Source organism: Herpailurus yagouaroundi, unplaced genomic scaffold, assembly GCF_014898765.1.
Source record: "Herpailurus yagouaroundi ecotype Mexico unplaced genomic scaffold, PumYag 29, whole genome shotgun sequence".
NCBI classification, from domain to species: domain Eukaryota; kingdom Metazoa; phylum Chordata; class Mammalia; order Carnivora; family Felidae; genus Herpailurus; species Herpailurus yagouaroundi.
The window spans coordinates 30,854,183-30,874,343 of NW_024412377.1; the positions used below are offsets into that span (position 1 = coordinate 30,854,183).

The 20,161-nt window shown below is 43.0% G+C and overlaps 1 long non-coding RNA gene across 2 annotated transcripts in view; it reads right to left on the reverse strand.

Moving 5' to 3' along the window:
- Window positions 1-20,161, reverse strand: part of LOC121043830 (uncharacterized) — a 235,215-nt gene that overhangs the window by 62,377 nt on the left and 152,677 nt on the right. Inside the window, exon 6 of one of the 2 annotated variants that reach the window (XR_005797019.1) lies at window positions 17,289-17,647. The exons of the other annotated variant lie outside the window; for it this stretch is intronic. This is a non-coding gene — a long non-coding RNA (uncharacterized LOC121043830). Of the gene's footprint in view, window positions 1-17,288; window positions 17,648-20,161 lie in introns of those variants that run through there. 2 annotated transcript variants of the gene reach the window in all.

Sequence of the window (20,161 nt, forward strand, 5' to 3'; positions counted from 1 at the left end):
CTCTTGCATTTGGGGAGCCGGACTCCCTGACACGACGGGAAGCAGTGACAATCCTTTGGTTTGTGCAACCAACACGCACTCGTTTGATTTACATGTAAGGGAAGAAGCATGCATCTTGCAATCCTGCGGGGCAGCCGTGGTCATCCCTTCAGTCTACGGGCAGGATTAGAGAATGGGCTCTTCTGCTCATCTCTTTCTGGGGACCTTACTCAACACTCACATTCTCTCGAAAGTTTTCGCAATACATTAGCAGCTATACTGCATATCATTCATCTATTCACTTGCCGGGTTTGCTGTCTGCCTCCCTATGAAGCTAATTACCAAGGAAATGAGATTTAGGTCTCTCTCGCTCTCCCCGGTTTCTCCAGTACCTAGAAAAGTGCCTCGCACAAGTAGGTGCTCAATAAGTATTAGCCGAATTAATGAAATGAACATTCAGTATAGAGACTTACGTTGATTCCCTTTCCGTAATCATACATTCCCAGAGGTGGGCAGGATATGAGGATGAGTGAGGGCCTTGAGTGCTGAGCATCGGAAAACTGTGAAGTTCCCAGCTCGTTGGTGGAGTGAGGTCTTCCCTCCCTTAAGACTCATAGCTGAAAGTGTGGGCTTTGTTATGACTCCCATCGGTTCCAAATGAGGCTCTCTCAAAAATAAACAAACATTAAAAATATTTTTTTTGTTGGGGCGCCCGGGTGACTCAGTCAGTTAAGCGTCTGACTCTTGATCTCGGCTCAGGTCATGATCTCACGGTTTGTGGGCTCAAGCCCCGCATCAGGCTACGCCCTGTCAGTGTGGAGCCTGCTCTGGATTCTCTCCATCTCTCTCTACCCTCCTCTGCTCAGGCTCTCTCTTTCTCTCTCACCATAAATAAACGGACTTTAAAAAATATATAAAAATTTTTTTTCCTTAAAAAAAAAAGAAATACCAGCTACCATCAATTCAGAACAACCTTTGTTTTTCCCAGAGCTCAATAAATCCAAGTCCTTTATATCAGCTTCTTTCTTATCTTGTTTTCCAATCTTTAATCAGATTTGTTGGTCTCCAACAAGAAGTTCCTGTTAGAACCTCTTTTCCAAAGTTCTCCGTGGGTCTCACTAACATTTGATCCTTAGAATCAAGCCTAGTACCGCAGGAAGGAGCAAGCTGACATTATTTGTACTGTATTATAGCTGCAAACACTATCTTGCAAAGAGAATGCTGCCCTTGATTCCAGTCTCTGTTACAGGTCTATCCATGAACATTCCTGTAAGAATTTTTTTTTTTTTTTTAATGTTTATTTTTGGGACAGAGAGAGACAGAGCATGAACGGGGGAGGGGCAGAGAGAGAGGGAGACGCAGAATCGGAAACAGGCTCCAGGCTCCGAGCCATCAGCCCAGAGCCCGACGCGGGGCTCGAACTCACAGACCGCGAGATCGTGACCTGGCTGAAGTCGGACGCTTAACCGACTGCGCCACCCAGGCGCCCCATTCCTTTAAGAATTTAAAACACCTCGGGGCCACCTATTAAGCCTCTATCATGCCGCAATTTTCCAGACAACAACAGCTTGCTCTTAATCATTTACTTATTTATTCATTTTATGTTATTTATTTTATTTAAATCCAAATTAGTTAACATATAGTGTAATCATGGTTTCAGGAGTAGAATTTAGTGATTCATCACTTACATATAAGACTCAGTGCTCATCCCCATATGTGCCCTCCTTAATGCCCATTCCCCCATTTAGCCCATCCCCCCACCCAACATCCCTCCAGCAACCCTCTGTTCTCTGTATTTAAGAGTCCCATATGGTTTGCCTCCCTCTCTGTTTTTAATCTTATTTTTCCTTCCTTTCCCCTATGTTCATGTTTAAAAATTTTTTTTTCAACGTTTATTTATTTTTGGGACAGAGAGAGACAGAGCATGAACAGGGGAGGGGCAGAGAGAGAGGGAGACACAGAATCGGAAACAGGCTCCAGGCTCTGAGCCATCAGCCCAGAGCCTGACGTGGGGCTCGAACTCCCGGACCGCGAGATCGTGACCTGGCTGAAGTCGGACGCTTAACCGACTGCGCCACCCAGGCGCCCCTATGTTCATGTTTTAAATTGCATGTATGAGTGAAATCATCTGATATTTATCTTTCTCTGAATGACTTATTTTGCTTAGCATAATACATGGTAGTTTCATCCACATTGTTGCAAATGGCAAGATTTCATCTTTTGGATTGCCAAGTAATAGTCCTTTGTATACATATATGTATGTATGTATGTACGTATGTACATATATGACATCTTTATCCATTCATCAGTCAATGGACATTTGGGCCCTTTCCATACTTTGACTATTGTTGATAGCGCTGCTCTAAACACTGGAGTGCATGTGCCCCTTCGGATCAGCATTTTTGTATCCTTTGGATAAATACCTAGTAGTGCTATTGCTGGGTCATAGGGTAGCTCTATTTTTAATTTTTTGAGGCACCTCCATATTGCTCTCCAGAGTGGCGGTACCAGTTTGCATTCCCACCACGAGTGCAAAAGGGTTCCCATTTCTCTGCATCCTCACCAACATCTGTTGTTTCCTGAGTTGTTCATTTTAGCCATTCTGACCAGCGTGAGGTGGTATCTCATTGTGGTTTTGTGTATTTCCCTGATGATGAGTGGTGTTGAACATTTTTCCATGTATCTGTTAGTCATCTGGATGTCTTCCTTGCAAAAGTGTCTATTCATGTCTTTTGCCCATTACTTCACTGGATTATTTGTTTTTTGATATTAAGTTGGGTAAGTTCTTTATAGATTTTGGATACTAACCCTTTATCTGATGTTATTTGCAAATATCTTCTCCCATTCTGTGGGTTGCTTTTTAGTTTTGTAAATTGTTTCCTTCACTGTGCAGATTGTTTCCTTCACTGTTTTTATCTTGATGAGGTCCCAACAGTTCATGTTTGCTTTTGTTTCCCTTGCCTCCAGAGCCATGTCTAATAAAAAGTTGCTGTGGTCGAGGTCAAAGAGGTTGTTGCCTGTTTTTTCCTCTAGGATTTTGATGGTTTCCTGTCTTACATGTAGGTTGTTCATCCATTATGAGTTTATTTTTGTGTCTGGTGTCAGAAAGTGGTCCAGGTTCATTCTTCTGCATGTCGCTGTCCAGTTTTCCCAGCACCATTTGCTGATTTTGTATATGGTCTTTAAAATGTTGAGGTATGTTCCTTATATCCTTATACTTTCTTGAGGGTTTTTATCAAGAAAGGATGATGTATTTTGTCAAATGCTTTTTCTTTATCTATTGAGAGGATCATGTGGTTCTTATCCTTTCTTTTATTAATGTGAGGCATCATATTGATTGATTTGTGGATATTGAACCACCCCTGCAGACCAGGGGAAAAAGTTCCACTTGATCATGGTGAGTAATTTTTTTAATGTATTGTTGGATTTGATTTGCTAGTATCTTGTTGAGAATTTTTGTGTTCGTGTTCATCAGGGACAATGGTCTGTAATTCTCCTTTTTAGCAGGGTCTTTGGTTTGGGAATCAAGTTAATGCTGGCCTCATAGAAGGAGTTTGGAAGTTTTCCTTTCATTTCTATTTTTTGGAACAGCTTCAAAATGACAGGTATTAACTGTTCTTTAAATGTTTGGTAGAGGGCCACCTCGGTGGCTGGGCATCCGACTTCGGCTCAGGTCATGATCTCATGGTCCATGAGTTCGAGCCCAGCCTCAGGCTCTGAGCTGGCAGAGCCTGCTTTGAATTCTGTGTCTCCCCTTCTCTCTCCACCCCTCCCAGGCTTGTGCTCTCTCTCAAAAATAAACAAAAAAAAAAATTAAAAAACAAAACAAACAAAGCAAACAAAAAAAATAAATGGTAGAATTCCCTTGGGAAGCCATCTGGCCCTAGACTCTTGTTTGTTGGGAGATTTTTTTGATTGCTGACTCAATTTCTTTACTGGTTATGGTCTTAATCTTTTAGAAATGAACTACCACAAAGATATCCAGTTTATCTAGCGTAAACATTAGACATAAATGACTTTTCTAATTTTGTGATTGTAGAGTGCTCTTTTCACGGATGTTTTGAGGTGGGGAAAGTAGGTAGCAGGCACTCCAATGCCATGAACAATGTTCAGAGTGTGGGATATGGCCTGTGCAGGGACAAGTCAGTGTTCGGGAGGCACACTTGGCGAGGACACACCAGCCGAACGCAAGTGTTGTGTCATCCTTGATTTTTGCTTGGCCGTCCCGGGCACACAGACCGACAGGGCTTGAAGAGCCTCTTGAGACCAGCAAATAGAACCCCTCACCTGATGAACGACAGTACTAGACAGCGGCCACTTCCTGTCAAGACAGGTCTTGGAGAAGGTGGAACAATGTGTCGCCAAACATCATTTTTGGGTTTAGTAAAGTCTGTGCCTCTTTCATCTGATTCTTCCCAGAAAGCAGGGACTCTTCCTATCTTCCGGATCTCTTTCAACAAGGTAATTTGCACAAGGCACTAAAGAAAACTGTCTTTAAGATCTCGTCAAACTGAAGACTTCTAGGCAGATGAAGCAAGCACTCCACATTTTTATTCAAGCTTCGACAAGCACCTGAATGTTGAGTTTCACCTCTACCTCCATTTACAAAGTAGATGGGTCCACAAAAGTTTAGGGAAGTTTGAACTATCTTATAAGACCCAGGGTGTTTGCTATTTAAATGATCCCTGCAGAAATCTTTTTGGAAAAGAAAAGATTTCTTACTCCATCCCATTTCCGTTCTTTCTTTGATGTGTTGCAAATTACATTATCAGGTATTGAGGTCAGGCAAAGTGAAGACTATTTGTACTGTTTCAAAGTCTGGAGTTTATACTCAAAAGTCATTGGTATTATGCCAAAGGATGTGGTAGCATTTCTTTCGTCTACAGAGACCCTCCTGAAGAGATTTATCTCCTTTTCTGCCTGCCACCCCCTCACACACTGACTCAAGTCAAAGACAGACTTTTTCAGATGACAAGATGATTATTCCAAATCAGTGCAGTAATAATCATTTTCATTGTGTGTCTTCCCTCCTGCTCTTAGCTTCTGCGGGCAGATGTCTGAAAAGCAGGTTTTGCTTAATTGACCCACGGAGTAAAAGTACACTTTAGTCCTGTCATCAACCAGTGGCTTCTTCATGAAGAGGAATCACTCCAGGTCTTGTCAGAAAATTAGAAACACAGACATGGAAATCATGTGGCCATTCTCTGTACAGTTTTTAAATGAGGGCCAAGAAGGAACAGGTTTCGTACTTGAGAGGAGTGTCACCTGTAGGAACCCAGTCTCCCACTCAAAATTATCTGGTATTCGTCTGGCTAAAGGAGCAATTGCAAGTAAGTCCAGTAAATGATCTTACGTTCTTTCACTCTAGTGTGACCGACCTGGTGCAGGGGTCCTCCAGCTTGAGTGAACCAAAGCCCAAGGACAGTTTCTGTGTTTGCCTATAAAGTGCATTTCTTCCCTTTGCTACCTCCCTTCTTTTCCTTCCTTCCTTCCTTCCTTCCTTCCTTCCTTCCTTCCTTCTTTCTCTCTCTCTTCTTCCCTTCTTTCTTCTTTTCCCTCTTAACACTTTTTTGAAGATCTAAGTACGGTGATGGGCAGTGACTAAAAGGGCACTACAATCCCTGGAAAACCTTATTAGTGATGTGGCAACCCAAGAATTTGTCAAATTCTGTGGAGGCCAGATAATGCCAAAGTTATTGATTGGTTCCTTTTCTTTTTTTTCTCGAAGAAAAATACCTCAAAGGCAAAGAACAGACCCCTTTTATGTGAGATGCAATTTTAGCAAATTGTGGGAAGTTGATACAATCGGTTGATGTTTTATAGCAATTGTCAGTTGCCTCCCAACCTCCTATATCCCAATCTGACCTTCCCAGTTTTGGTTTGGGGATCCACATTGTCTCACAGCAGTTGGGCTAAGCTAATCTATATATTGATACTCACTTCTATGGGTACTGGGAGTAAACATATGAGTTAAGCTAGATGCTCTCTTCTGGATGTGGGCAAGATGTACATATTGTTCCAGCAGCTGTCCTTAAATCAAAATAATCATAGGATAATGCCAAGCACATGAAATATAAAGCAGAGAGACACAAAATCAGGTCCATTTTTGCATCCTTGAGTGACCTGATTGAACCTCATTTGAAACTGGATGTACAACTAGATTTTTTAGTTCTATTGAGCCAATAAATTCTTTTCATTATTTAAGCTGCGTTGAGTTGAAGTTTCTGGTATACATAATCCAAATGTTACTTTTTTTTGAGAGAGAGCAAGAGAGCACTAGTGGGGGAGGGGGGCAGAGGGAGAGAGAGAATCTTAAGCAGACTCTAGGCCCAGAGTGGATCCCGATGCTGTGTTCAATCTCATAACCGTGAGATCACGACCTGAGCTGAAATCAAGAGTCAGATGCTTAACCAACTGAGCCACTCAGGTGCCCCATTACTATTTTGATAAGCCACATTTTTGACTGAAGGAACCAAGGGGTATAGGGTGAAATACACAAGCACACACACACACATGCACGTGCATACACACACACACACACACACACACACATAGAAAGAACACTTGATCTTTGCACAATGCATTATAACTTTCTTTGGATGACATGTAGGACATAACTTTAGGTTGGAAGTCTAATTATAAAATAATTATAAAATAAAATAATAATTATATATAATATATATAAAATTATATAATTTTTATTAATTAATATATCAAATCATAATTATAAAATAAAATAATTATAAAATCAGGGGCGCCTGGATGGTTCAGTTGGTTGAGCATCCAACTCTGGATTCTGGCTCAGGTCATGACCTCACAGTTCCTGGGATCAAGCCCCATGTGGGGCTCCATGCTGACAGCATGGAGTCTGCTTGGGTTCCTCTCTCTCCCTCACCCTCTGCTCCTCCACCACACACACACTCTTTCTCAAAATAAAAAACGTTCAAAACAAACAAACAAATAAGTAAAATGCATATGTAACTTAGAAAAGAACACACAGATGGCATTCAGTGATACAAAATGTTGTCCTTTCAGAGAAGTGATCAGTGAAAGAGGATGGAAAACTTCATGGAGGAGGTGACATTTAGGTAAGAATATATAAGACAGATGAGAGAGGAGAAATAAGTGAGGTAAATAATATAAGCCAAGAGGCCCGGACTCCACGGCATCTTTAAAGTGTTGTGAGTCTCAAAGCCACAAACAACCCCCACCAGTTCAGCTTTCTATAGAATCCCCCGTAGTTTGTGGGGACACGACGGTAGAGCTGAGACTGGCCCTGCATACTAAGAAACCAAAACGAGTTCTCTCTGGGTGCACCCCATCACTCCCACGTGCACAAGTCCGGGTGAGATTCAGCTGTCTAGTCTCTCCCCTGTGTTCCCTGCATAATTTCTGCCTCTGAGTTACAGGAAATTTCTTTCTGAAAAGCCATTTGGAGACAGATTGTAATATAATGCTCTTGAACATTCCACTCTACCAATCGATAAAGGCAGCCCTCAATGCAGAAATAATCAAACACAGGATGGAATCTAATATGCACAAAGCTGATATTTTAACTAGACCCAAGAAGCTCAGTGGTTCTTTGCTCAAAGCTGGGGCCTGCTTTGTCTTCCTGCCTTTGTCTTATATTTTTATATACTTTTAAGGTCAAGCTTTTTGAAGTAGCTTATAGTTATTTTATTCTATTTTGGTCGTTCAAGGTTACAGCCAAGGTCAAATCTACATAAAAATAAGCATGTTGGCAACCAGCAAAGAATATGTTATTCTAGGAAGAAATAAAATGGCAATTGTGACCCTGGATTCCCTGCCACACCCTCCTCACACTCTCCTTTGACTCTTTAAGGAAGAAGGCTGAATGCTCACACCAGTATGTGCCAAGCAAATCAGAACTGCTTTCTTGGGAAAGATAAGCTTTTCTAGTAAAAAGACATCCTGTCCTTGCTGAATCACCATAGGATGGGGGATGGGAGATAGCGCGGGGACATCATTTGCATTCTATAATCTGGATTAGGAGCAAGATAGGAAACAGGGTTTCTTCTCATTCTTTCTCTTCTCACTGTGATTTTGGTCACCTTCCCTTTCTGGAACTCTTCTCTGTGGATATGTTGTGTGGTTATCAGATCAACATTCTGAGCCTGTGCTTACAAACCACCTTGGAAGATGCTAAATACATCTTAGATAATGAGTCATAAACAGCAACAACATCCTCTGCGTGAGATTTAAAGAAAACCATTCTCACTTCAGTCACTATTTAGTCCTTAAAAAGGTGAAAGGATTTATAGTACAGTGACTAAAGAGACAGGAGCCTTCAAATATTTCACAGCTCAAGACAGCATTCAGAAGATTAGTGGGTAAAGGGATTTCAGTGTTACCTTTAAGCGAAAAGTGGTGTCATTATGATTTATTAAATTGACACCACTCTTCCCCCACCCCCACCCCCACCCCCGCTATATGATCGTATAATTATAGAATTGGAAGAGGACAAGTGACACTTCAGGTCTGAACCGGGATCATGGAGGTTCAAGAATGAAATGATAATTCAAGGATTTATTCTCTCAGGAGTAGGTTTATAGAGGAAGTGTTATTTGCCAGGCTTGAAAGGCCAGTGTGTCATCGGAAGTACTGAAGTCACCAAAGACTTAGGAGTGATCCAGTTAAGGGGACTCCTAAATTCTTAACCGTGGTTAATCAGGAATAAACACAGTGGATTACTAGTCAGCAATAAAACAGAATGAGCTACTGATACTCCAGACAACAATGATGAATCACAAAATAATTATGCTCAATGAAAGAAGCCAGACAAGAGTACATGCTGTCTGATTCCATTTATACAACTTTCTGGAAAATGCAAACTAATCTACAGTGACAGAAAGCAGATCCGTGGTTGTCTGGGGTAGGCAGGAGGTGTGAATGAGGGCAGGAGGGAGGAATTACTATGGGCCACAAGGAAATTTAGAGTTGAGTTATAAGATCATTATATTAATTGTGATGATGGTTTCATGGGTATATTCATACTTCAAAAAGTATCAAACTGTAGACTTTAAATATATACACTTCATTATTTATTGTAGGTTACCTCAATAAAGCTGATTTTAAAACTCAGTGATAGAAAAATAGAGGATGAGGGATTTGTCCAGGAATGAACACGAGGCAACTATGGACTGTGTCTCCTAGCATAGCCCAGACACTTTTATTGGTGTTTACTCCCATCTAGTATCAACCTAGTACCTCAAAAATAAGTTCTTGTCCTGCTACTTTACTTTGTATCTCTAAGAAAAGAATTATACCTAAATCACATTAAGTGGCTTATATGATAACCCTTACTACTCAGCTATTTTGACATCTAAGGAAATTCTTATTTGGGAGAGGAGGTCTATCATCATTACCTACATATGGTTTATACATCGACAATGTTTGCAATCCAGAAACTTAATGGTCTTTATTGGTTGCCATAAGAGTTTTGGTGGGAGAGGTTTTCTAACTCTTAGTTCTCAAATAATACAGGTAATTGTGGGAAAATAATGACCACCTAGACAATTGACTTGGTTCCTCCAAAAAGTTTGTGGCAGGGAAGTAGAAGATAAAGACAGAGGGAAGATATGTAAGGCAATAAGACGCCGCTGGTAGGATCCTTGTTCAATCAAATCAACTGTAAATAGACTCCTTTGGGACAACTGGGCAGTTGATCTAAGTGTGTGGGACATGATAGAAGGAATTTCATGAGTGGGAAAATGGCATGGCTACTCACGGAAATATCTACAGGGCCTGGAGCTGTGTAAGAAGTATAAGAGGAGATATCACTGACGTCTGGGATTCCCTCTAAAAGAAGGAAAGTAAGGGAGCAACTCTTATGGTAAAACTCTTGATAACTGCTCAATCTGAGTGATGGCATGTGGAGTTCAGTATATTATTCTTTTTACTTTTGTATATATCTGATTTTTTCATAATGAAACCTGTTAAAAGACTTTGTTCAAGTACTTAGCACATTTTAAAAAGAGGAGGGGCTGTAGATCACAGTGATGATCAAAGAAATAACTGATCTGCCAGTTAGAGGATGGGGTGAGGGGACTGGCGGGGGGGTAGGGGTGGGTGGTGGGTATGGAGCTGCCTCAGATCCCTTTCTAGAATTGACTGAGCCTCACTGAGTGATCTTGGAGAAAGTCCCTTACTCGAGTAAAACTGGGGAAAGTTCCTGGCCTGACAGGTGTAGGTGAGGATGTTGCCTTTTCTGCAGCCCCAACTGGATAGGGAAGAGCTATTCAAGGGCCTCGTATTCTCAGAAGAGTCTTTGTGAGCTATGATGTTTCTATCCTATCCAAACTTATCCTGGATCAGATGACAAGCAGGCAACCACGTCATTGTCCTCCTGTCCCCAGTGAGGCTGACTTTCCCAGAGCGACTGAATCTCAGAAACACTGCAGTTTTTTTCTGGTGTTTTTGGAGTTAGAAATCCATCTCTCTGTGCTGAGGTTCTTTATTACTTGTGCCCCCCTCCCTATAGCACCGCAGACAAGGACCAGGCGACAAGAATAAGTGAGATGACCCCAAATAAGCTCTCCCTGTACATTTACAGGGCCAACCATGACTTTTCTTAAGGCCCACAAATTATAGGGAGGCAAAGGGTGGAAAAATCCAGAAAAAAAAAAAAACCCAAAGTACAACCATACCACCCATAAAAACATGCGAGATGGGAGGGGAAGATGCCTATAATTCTACTGGCTTTCAAATGTATTTATTTAGTTCAATCATTTATGAAACAAAACCCAGAAATTCCAGGCATCTCTCCTAAACAAAAGAACCACTAATGTTTGCTTCTGGTCAGCATGTGAAACTTGGTTAAAACCCAAATGTTAGACATAGGTTCCTAAGGCAGGTCCCTCACAGGCCAGAGCTCAGATATGGAGTGCCTGCCACATGCATTCTTATCTAGCCCTCAAACTAAGAGTCCAACCCAGAGTTACCAACAACTGAGAAACTGTTCAGGAGACACTCCTCCTACCTATGTCAAGGGGAAAACTTCCTCCAAAACAATCACTGACAAAGAAGTAAAGATAATTATTCAAATCATGGCACTCCTAAGATTTGCTAGCTGACCTGAACCCCCCAAAGAAATCTTGATTGAGATGATCTAGATTTCACAATGTTATCAGTCATCAACAGATTTCAACCTTCCTTGAAAGTGCTTCCAATTGTTCCAGTGGCTAAAGCGACTTGAATCAACACTGGATACAGCAAAGAAAACAAACCACTTATAAACTCTCCCATACCTGCCAAAACTGGAAAGCTATAAATAGGGGGGAGCAAACACTGTTCAAAAATATTTCTCAGGGAGAAAACAGGCGGAAAAGAGTGAATAATTTTCAAAGAAGTAAGGATTTTTTTTTCAAGTTAGTTCAGTCTGCAACTTGGAATTTCTATGGCCATAAGGAAGCAAGGAGAACAAACCCAGCCATGATGATATGTTTCCTACACCCATGGGAATGCTGGAGGGGTATCCGCTTGATTGAGACAATGACATTGTGTGCCATATTGATAAGAGTCACCTCATATTCTTTGTTAGTCCTCCTATTGCTTTTGACAGAAGGCGGTGCTTTTTCAATATCGTTGTCCTTTTGTACTTTTAAGAAGATAGGTTTTTTTCTCCCCAGAGAAAGCTGTTTGTCAAGGTCGTTGGACCACTGAACTAGAACTCGGGTTCAAATCCACAGTAATTTCTCATATAGAATTACTCTTTAACCATGTAGTCTGTTGTCATTAGCTTCTCAAGCATTAAACTCTAGCATTACGTGCTCACTGTTACTGTTCCAAGGGACAGAAATCTTCGGAGTTTAACGATTTTGCATATGAATCTTGCTTCTGTCATTACTAGCTGTGTAACGCAGGGCAGCTTTTTAAACTCTACCTGCTGCAGAAGTGTCCCGGGTGGTTCGCTTCTCAGAACCCTTGATTAGTTGATCCAATTGTCGATTCGATCACTGAAAATAAATCTATTTTGAAAAAAATCTGAGGGGACACACTTGCATCTTTAGTGTAATCTACCCCACCACTCATTTCCTCTTCTATAAATTGAAAGTTCAATGACTGTGTGTGAAGCGCTTGACATAATGTGCGGCAATGTAGAAGTATTCACTAAATGCTGTGGTTACTTTTAACAGTAAACACTTTCTGGTTAGAATCACAGATCAGTCACTTCCCAGGTTAAAGGCACTTCATTTATATGAACATGTAGGAACACAAAATGACAAGAAACATCAGACACCTGTCTATGATACCATCCTATCAGTGGTTGGTGGAGTCATTGACTTTATCCTCCTCTCCCACAGCCTTGGCAACCCCACTTCAGAAGAGATGCTTTGTTCGCTCCCTCACTGGTTTCCTCCCCTCCATTTGGAATATGCAGCCTTCCCTTTTGGCTTCTGTCTCTATCCACAAGACCAAGAGTATTCAGAGCCTGGAATTAAATGCTAAGGTGGCCCTGCTCTCCATGCCCAAAACTTTGACCTTGCTGCAGTCACTGATGGATTTGTCACTATATAAATGCTTCTCAAAGTCAAGAAGAAAGTCAGGGGGACTAAGGACTGCCTATGGACCCCAGCACACTGAGCTGTTTCACTCCTTTCCAAGAGCATTTTTAGAAACATGCCATTGTCTAGTTTACATAAAAAATGCAGCATATGTGGTCCACCTAAATGTCTATGCACTCTTTATAAGTCGTTTTTAGCGTTTTTCAGCCTTTCTTGTTTCAAGGTCTAGACAGCCTACAGAAACACAGAGGAAGAATTTGCTGTAACTCAATGGGCTGCTCTTCCAGAGGAGATGGGTAAAAGGATGTGTTACTCTGGATTATCCAAGAAGCAGATGCTAAAGTGGGATAAAACATGCCAGGATGCAAAAAGGGAGATGACTGTGAGACACTGTGTATAGGGCGTTGGCATAGCTGAGAGTGGCAATGCAAGTTTGACCCAAATAGAGCAAAGGGGGCAAGCGGCTTGGATGGACACTCCTAGATTGCCCTGCAGTCTTCAAAGGTTCAGCCAGGTGCGCAGGGGGGCCTTGAGTGAAAATCAGCTATCAGAGGAGTCCTGTGTCACCCAGGCACAGGCCTGCCTTGGTTTCCCTGCTGTCTACAGTTGTTGGCTAGGACTAACCTGAAGAACGACCTCAGGGCAAACAGGAGCCGGACCTCAGGTCACAGCAGTGAGGGTCAATTTTGCTCCCCGTAGTTTGTGGTCCACAAGGTGCGTTCCCATGGCCACCCCAGGAAAGATGGTCACTAACTACCCAGGATCTCTTACAGAGACCTCGGCAGCTGGAGAAGGGAGAAAGGCTGTCTGTGGAAGACAGGGCGAGTCCCTACCCGGACCCCCAACACACACACACACACACACACACACACACACACACGTACACATGTGTGCATGTGCATACACACATTACATATGCAAACACATGCTATGGATACACACACACTATGGGAGACCTATGTACTCCGAAAGGCACAAACAGATACCTTTCTACAAAATAGTGTGCATCAGACCAAGTCTCCTCAGTTCTGTGGGCTTGGTGTGCTGGCCCAGGGACCACTCGGTCATGCCGACCTGGTTTCTCACAGCCAGCTCCTAAGCAGGGGGTTTGGTTTGCATTTCCCCTGACAGGAAAAAATGCCTTAGCAGTGGGGTTGGTTGAAGAGTTTAAAAAAAAAAAAATAATAAGGAAAGAAAGAAAAGAAAAGAGAGGGAGAAAAAGAGAGAAGGACAGAGACAGAATGAAAGAAAGCCAAGAGTTTCTGGTTCACATTACGGACCTCAGTCTGCACTCTTCCCCAAGCAGAGTAAGAACCAGGAGAACCCTCCTTAGCTCCATCAAATTCCCCCAAAGGGAGGTGGCCTTGGCAGTTTGGGGGAGGAGACTTCCTAAAGTAGTTAAAGTAGTTAAGTCCATGAAATGTCTCTGGGAAAGTCAGCGGGGTCTTCGTGGAGCAATTCCAGAGGTAAGTCCTTTAGGCACCAAAGCCCACCCTAGTGGCATCACCCTGCCTACGAGACACATAGCCGAGGGGAAAAACAGGACTTCCACAGGAGATGCTGGAGAAGCCCTTTGGTGGCAGGGGAAATGGTGTCTGGGAGACTGGAATACAGAGGGAGGCCAGGCAGACCAGAGCCAGACAAGAGGCCAGAGATGCAGCAAGGGCAAGATTAAGGTCTAGGGAGCCCCTTTAGAGTCTTGATTTCTGTCCCAGGAGCAAGAGGAGGCTATCAGAAGACTTTAAAGGGGAGAAGTGACATGACAAGTGTTGCATTCTGAAGAAAAGAAACCATTCCAACCGCAGTGCAGATCTGACCCGGAGACAGGGTGGGAGGGAATGTAGGCACAAGCGTAGGACAAGAGATGGTGGTGGCGCTAAGCAGGATGGTAGCGGGGGCTCAAGAGATAATTAGGGGGCAGCATGGAAATGGGTTGGCAATGACTCAGATGTAGGCTGAGCTAGCAGGAGTGACTCCTTTCCGGCTTGCACATCTGGCTGGGCGGGTCTGCCTTTACATAGACGGGGAAGAGGCTTGGGATGCAGGTGGGATGTGTGCCTGTGAAACACCCGGGAAGAAATATCAAGGAGGCAATGGCATACATGTGGCTCCAGTTGCTGACCGTGGGGTGAGAGGGTTGCATTCTGTCCCACTATCCTAGGATGGGCCTGGTGGGGAGGGAGGATACCCCAAGGAAGAGAGCCAATGGGGTCAGGGCAGGAAGCTCTTTGCAACTCCTTAATTCTCTCTCCAGATCCACTGGAGCAGCTTTCTACACTGAGTGCTTCAGTTACGGTGCTCAAGAAGGTCTGCGCTGAGTAAACAGGGCTTGAAAGTACCTGGTTAGCAGAGGATCAGAGGGGATCTAAGAGGGGGCTCTTGAGCCCTTGATGGCAGGAAGTCCTGGGGCCTCATATTTGTTCTTCTTAACCCGAAATGTGAGCTACCCGTGGTCTAAGAACACTGTTGACCTTCACCGCGATTTGGTTTCCTGGGAACCTAAAAAAGCACAGTGTGTTCCTGTGCACGGACACAATGTTATCTTTGGCTTGGCCTGAGGCTGCCCCAGGCACCAGACAGTCCGGATAGTGCTTCTGCCACCTGGAGGACAGAGCGGGGATGGAGCCCGGTCCTCCTGCGTTCTCCCCACAGCGTAGGGGTACAGAGGTTCTGGGGGGAGCAGGGAGACGCGGACCTGGTCTCCCACAAGAAGCTGTGCAGATCAGTGTCAACAGCTCCAACGAGGGCTCCCAGTCCCAGAAGTTGGGTTTGGGCACCAATGCATTCCTTGAGAGACAACTGGATCCCCTTTTCCCATAGATGGCTCCCACCATGGGTCCTGCCATCCAAAAGGGGATAATGGGTGGATGCACCAGAGCTCAATCTGGTTTGTCTGTTGTTGTTGTTGTTTTGGTTTGTCTGTTTGCATATGTTTTAAGTGTTGTTGGAACTCTTCCCAGCCTGGGATGAGGACAGATTTATCCTCTGAACTGGGGAGAAGCAGCTAAGGAAGTCACCTCAGCCCTCATGTCTCCTCATCTGGGATCTGTCCATATGCATGAAGCACTTATTTTCACCTGCTCAAGAGTTCAGCAGTAAAGACTTTGCCTCTGTGGGCAAGACCTGAAGTTTTCCTGCCTTGCCTATGACTGGGTGGGGGAATTATATTCTGCAGCACTCTTTCGGAACCCACTTGGCCTTGCTACCAAAGTTTGTCTTCTAATATAGGCCTTATCAATACTAAAGTGACTTAAAAATCTTGATCCGCCCCATTCCTATGTCTATGTTGAGCAAGGAACAGGAGTGCGACTTAATGGGCCCCTTAAATTTCTGACGTATTCAGAAGACTATCGAATATATCAAGCCTTAGGGATCTTGCTTTGGCTTAAAAGTGAAACATCCTCCCATTTGAGAGCATTTGGCTCTTTCAGAGCATTGAGTTTAACCTTCCAACTGCCATATCGAATACGATCTGGGAAAGGGATATAGTAGATACTTTTTTCATCAGTAAGGGTGAATTAATCATAGAGCCATTGCAGTGCAGAAAAAACCGAAAGAAAAAATGTTTTTGTGTTTTTCTCTGCACTCACCGACTGGCCGTGCAGAATTCTCTTCCACTGGCACCTCCAAACCCATTTCTAGCCATCTCCACTCCCCGACATCCCACGGAGGTTGGCCTGTAAGGTTTGCATCAGTGGGCTTCTTCTCTTGGGTTTAGTCATTGGAGGGCACTGGTAGGAGATCAGAGGGTGGGAGAGAGTGGGGTCAGGGCATTTTTGACTTCCCTAACTCCTGATAGTATAGTACTTGGGGTCTCAACAGAAAACAGAGTACATTAAGGGTCAAACCACTGACGGTCAAATTCCTCCTATCAAACAGTTCCTCTCCCACCTTATAGCTCTTACTAGGTCCCAGTAACTCCGCCTTCTGTCTTGCCCCTTCAAGCCTAGGGGTGGCGATGCCACTCACTGTTTCAGCCCCTTGGTGCCTCACTGTCCCTTCTGACCCCCTCTCCACACCTCTACAAGTAGTTCCCTTTTTCACGCTCTTCAAATATTGCCCTTAATGTACTCTGTTTTCTGTTGGGACCCAAGTACTATACAACATTATAAACACTGGAGCAAAAGACATCACTTTCAGTCGAGATTTCCAGCCGTGTTCACCCATTCCCTGCCATGCACATCAACCAGTCACCTTCAAGAGAGATGCCTCTTTTGGATGCCCTGCCGCTCACATGCATATCTCCCTGCACAGATACCGTCTATAAGCGAAGTCAATCAATGCGCAGGGAGAGCATAGCAGCAGGTGAGTGTCTGCATCCTAAGCGTGTGAGCTGTGCATGACTTAGAACCTTTGACATTCTAGAACTCTTCAACCTCCCTGACATTTAGAGATGAAAAAATGTGATGTGATTATAAATTTCACAACGCCTTTTGCATGCCTCTCAATATCCACTGAAAATACAAATAATACTGTTATCACTATCCCATGTGTATTTGAAAAACAGATTTTTATTACCCCACCTTCCCTCCTACAAAAAAAGGGATTGAGGAAAAAAATGACATGGCTTCAAAGTATAACAGTAAGCTGAACTTTTCTTCAGGAAGAATAAGAAAAATGTGGGGCACCTGGGTGGCTCAGTTAGTTGGGCAGCCAGCTTCAGCTCAGGTCATGATCTCGCGCTTCGCAAGTTTGAGCCACGTCCTGCACTGGGCTCTGTGCTGACAGCTCAGAGCCTGGAGCCTGCTTCAGGTTCTGTGTTTCCCTCTCTCTTGCCCCTCCCCTGCTTGTGCACTTTCTCGCTCTCTCTCAAAAATAAATTTAAAAAAAATTTTTTTTAATTAAAAAAAAAAAAAGAAAGAAAAATGTAATGTTTTTATGCCCTCCTGAACTTTGCACTAGATGTGCTATGGAGCAAAACTCATGACTCTTTATTTAATTAGAAACTCTTTTACTCTTTGCCGTGTGCAATACTAAATGAATCGTTGCGATCAGATTTGGAGTTCATTAGTCTTGGTCCATTTGCTTTCAGAGTGTTTGTTGAACATTCTGGAGTTTAGGTGGGAGGAACAGTGAAAGGTGCTTGTCTTTGTTGGACATTTTCCAGTTGGTCCTCAATGTGCAGAAGTTTGGCCTTGCTGATTCTGGACAATAGAGAAGAACGCACTTAACCATTTATTGAGCATACATAATGAGACAGATACTGTACTAGGCATTTTACATGTGAAATCTCCAATATTCACCATAATGGGGCAAAAGGTAATGATCATTCCCGTTTTACAAACTGAGAAACAAAGCAATGAAGTGATTTCTCTACAGAGATAGAGTTAGTGAGTGTGGTTCAAGATTGGGATTCAGGGTAAAAACCTCTAAAATTCTAAAATACTTCTGTCAGTCTGCCATTAGGTCCCTTGTTTGGGGGCAAAGACACCGTTTTAACTTTGTCACTAACTATATGATTTTGGATAATTCTCTTTACCTCTCTGGGCTTCAGTCTCCTCATCAGTAAAACAAAGAGGCAAAGTTAAAAGAAGTTTAAGCTCTTAGGGTGCCTGGCTGACTCAGTCGGTAGAGTGTGGGATTCTTGATCTTGGGGTTATAGGTTCAAGCCCAGCATTGGGTTTGATTACTTTAAAAAAATTTTTAAAGGGGCACCCAGGTGGCTCAGTCGGTTAAGCATCCAATTCTTGATTTTGGCTGAGGTCTTGATCTCCGGGTCATGAGTTCAAGCCCTGCATTCGGTTCTGTGCTGGGCATGAAGCCTACTTAAAAAAATAACAGTAAATAAAATAAGTTTAAGCTCTAAAATAATTTGATACTAATATTTATATAAAGAAAATATTCCCTGATAATAGGTTGTATTAGTCAGGATTTGGTCTCTCTAGTTACATAGGCTAAAAGAAAGTAATTCAGGGATTTAGGTATTTACACAAGTGACTAGCAGGGCCAGAGGAGCAGATACTGGGGAGGTCTGCCAGGAACAATTCCCACAACAACTCTCCTGATTAGCAGGTTGGGATGTGGGACCCCTGGATGAGAGGCAGGTGTTAGGCAAAATAACTATGGACTCAAAGTCAAATAGCCCTTGGGAACAACTCCAGCTTTTCTATTTTTGAGTTGGGCAATGTATACAAATTCTTTGATCCTTAATTTCTTCAGCTATGAAATCAAACAACAAATGGGAAAATACCCATGACAGTTATTAGCACATAGTAGCTAGTCAATCAAGTTTTTCCCTCTCCTCATTCCCTGGGGGTGCAAACAAGCTTGAGACTAGAGGAGGTGGGTAGGGCAGGCTGAAACAACGGGAAATAATGACAGAGAGGTAATATGGGGCCACAGAACAGAAGTCTTCCTTAAAAAAAAAAAGTAAGTTGGGGTGCCCTGGTGGCTCAGTTAGTTGAGCCTCAGACTCTTGGTTGTGGCTCAGGTCATGATCTTGAGGTTCGTCTTGAGGTTCGTGGGTTCAAGCCCTGCATCAAGCTCTGCACTGACAGTGCAAAGCCTGCTTGGGATTCTCTCTCTTCCTCTCTCTGCCCCTCCCCTGCTTGTGCTTTGTCTCTCTCAAAATAAATAAGTAAATAAACATTAAAAAAAAGTAAGTAAACAAGCTTGAATTCTATAGGCAATAGGGATGATGACAATTTTTGGGTAGGAAAGTAATAAGAGAATTTGGTGCTTTGGGCAAAAATATGGCAGCCATATTCAAGAAGCAAGTTGTTCTCACAATGGTTAATAAGAGATGCCCGCCTTTGCCAATCTCTTTAAAAGAATGTTCCTTTCAGTTTCATGGAAAATGCCCCCTGGGAAGCCATAGAAGTAGACTTAAGTCCTTACTGTTGGGAAATATTTAATTGAAACAATGCTTCCCACTGTTAAGCTTGGAAGTAGATTATATGTTCCCAAATAGGTGCAATATGGTGGGTCTGGGACCCACTCCCCCTGAGTCATAGATAAAAGGACTGAGAAATAGAGTGATCATGGTAAGACAGAACTGATATAACTTCAAGAAGACTGTGTCCCCCAGAAGGTAATTGCATAATGAGAAAACAGTAGAGATCCTCCAATCTGCCCAGGCGTAAATTTGGGCTGAGAAATCATGTGACCCCCTTAGGAACATGGCATCTGTAAAACCACTCAGGATCTCAAATGATCACAACTCAAGTGAACCTGGACATAGAAAAAAGAAATCCTTTCCAATTTCAAGACATTTTAGAACTAAAATGCACTTTAGATTGTATGTGGTAGTTGCTTAGAAGTAGATTGTATCCTCTGAACAGGTGCTTAAAAAATTTGAGTGCTTAGGAAATTTTGATAAAAATCACACATCATCTACCTCCAAACCCTCATGTTTTAAATAAGGTAACTAAGCCCAGAGGGTTAGGTAATTGGCCAAAGGTCACCAACTAGATAGTGGCAGAGTCAGAATTAGGACTCAAATCTCCTGACTTTCAATCGAATGTTTTAGCCTTCACTCTGTCTTGCCTTTGGCTCTTGTTTCTGAGGGAACTGGGTGTCCATGCATCATGGTGTTGCATATAAAAAAAACAATCAACTCATCTCTGTTTCTGGGATCAAAAGTAGGCCATTAAAGGGGCACCTGGCTGGCTCAGTCTAGTCCTGGCTGGTGTCCAACTCTTGATTTCTGCTGGGGTCAT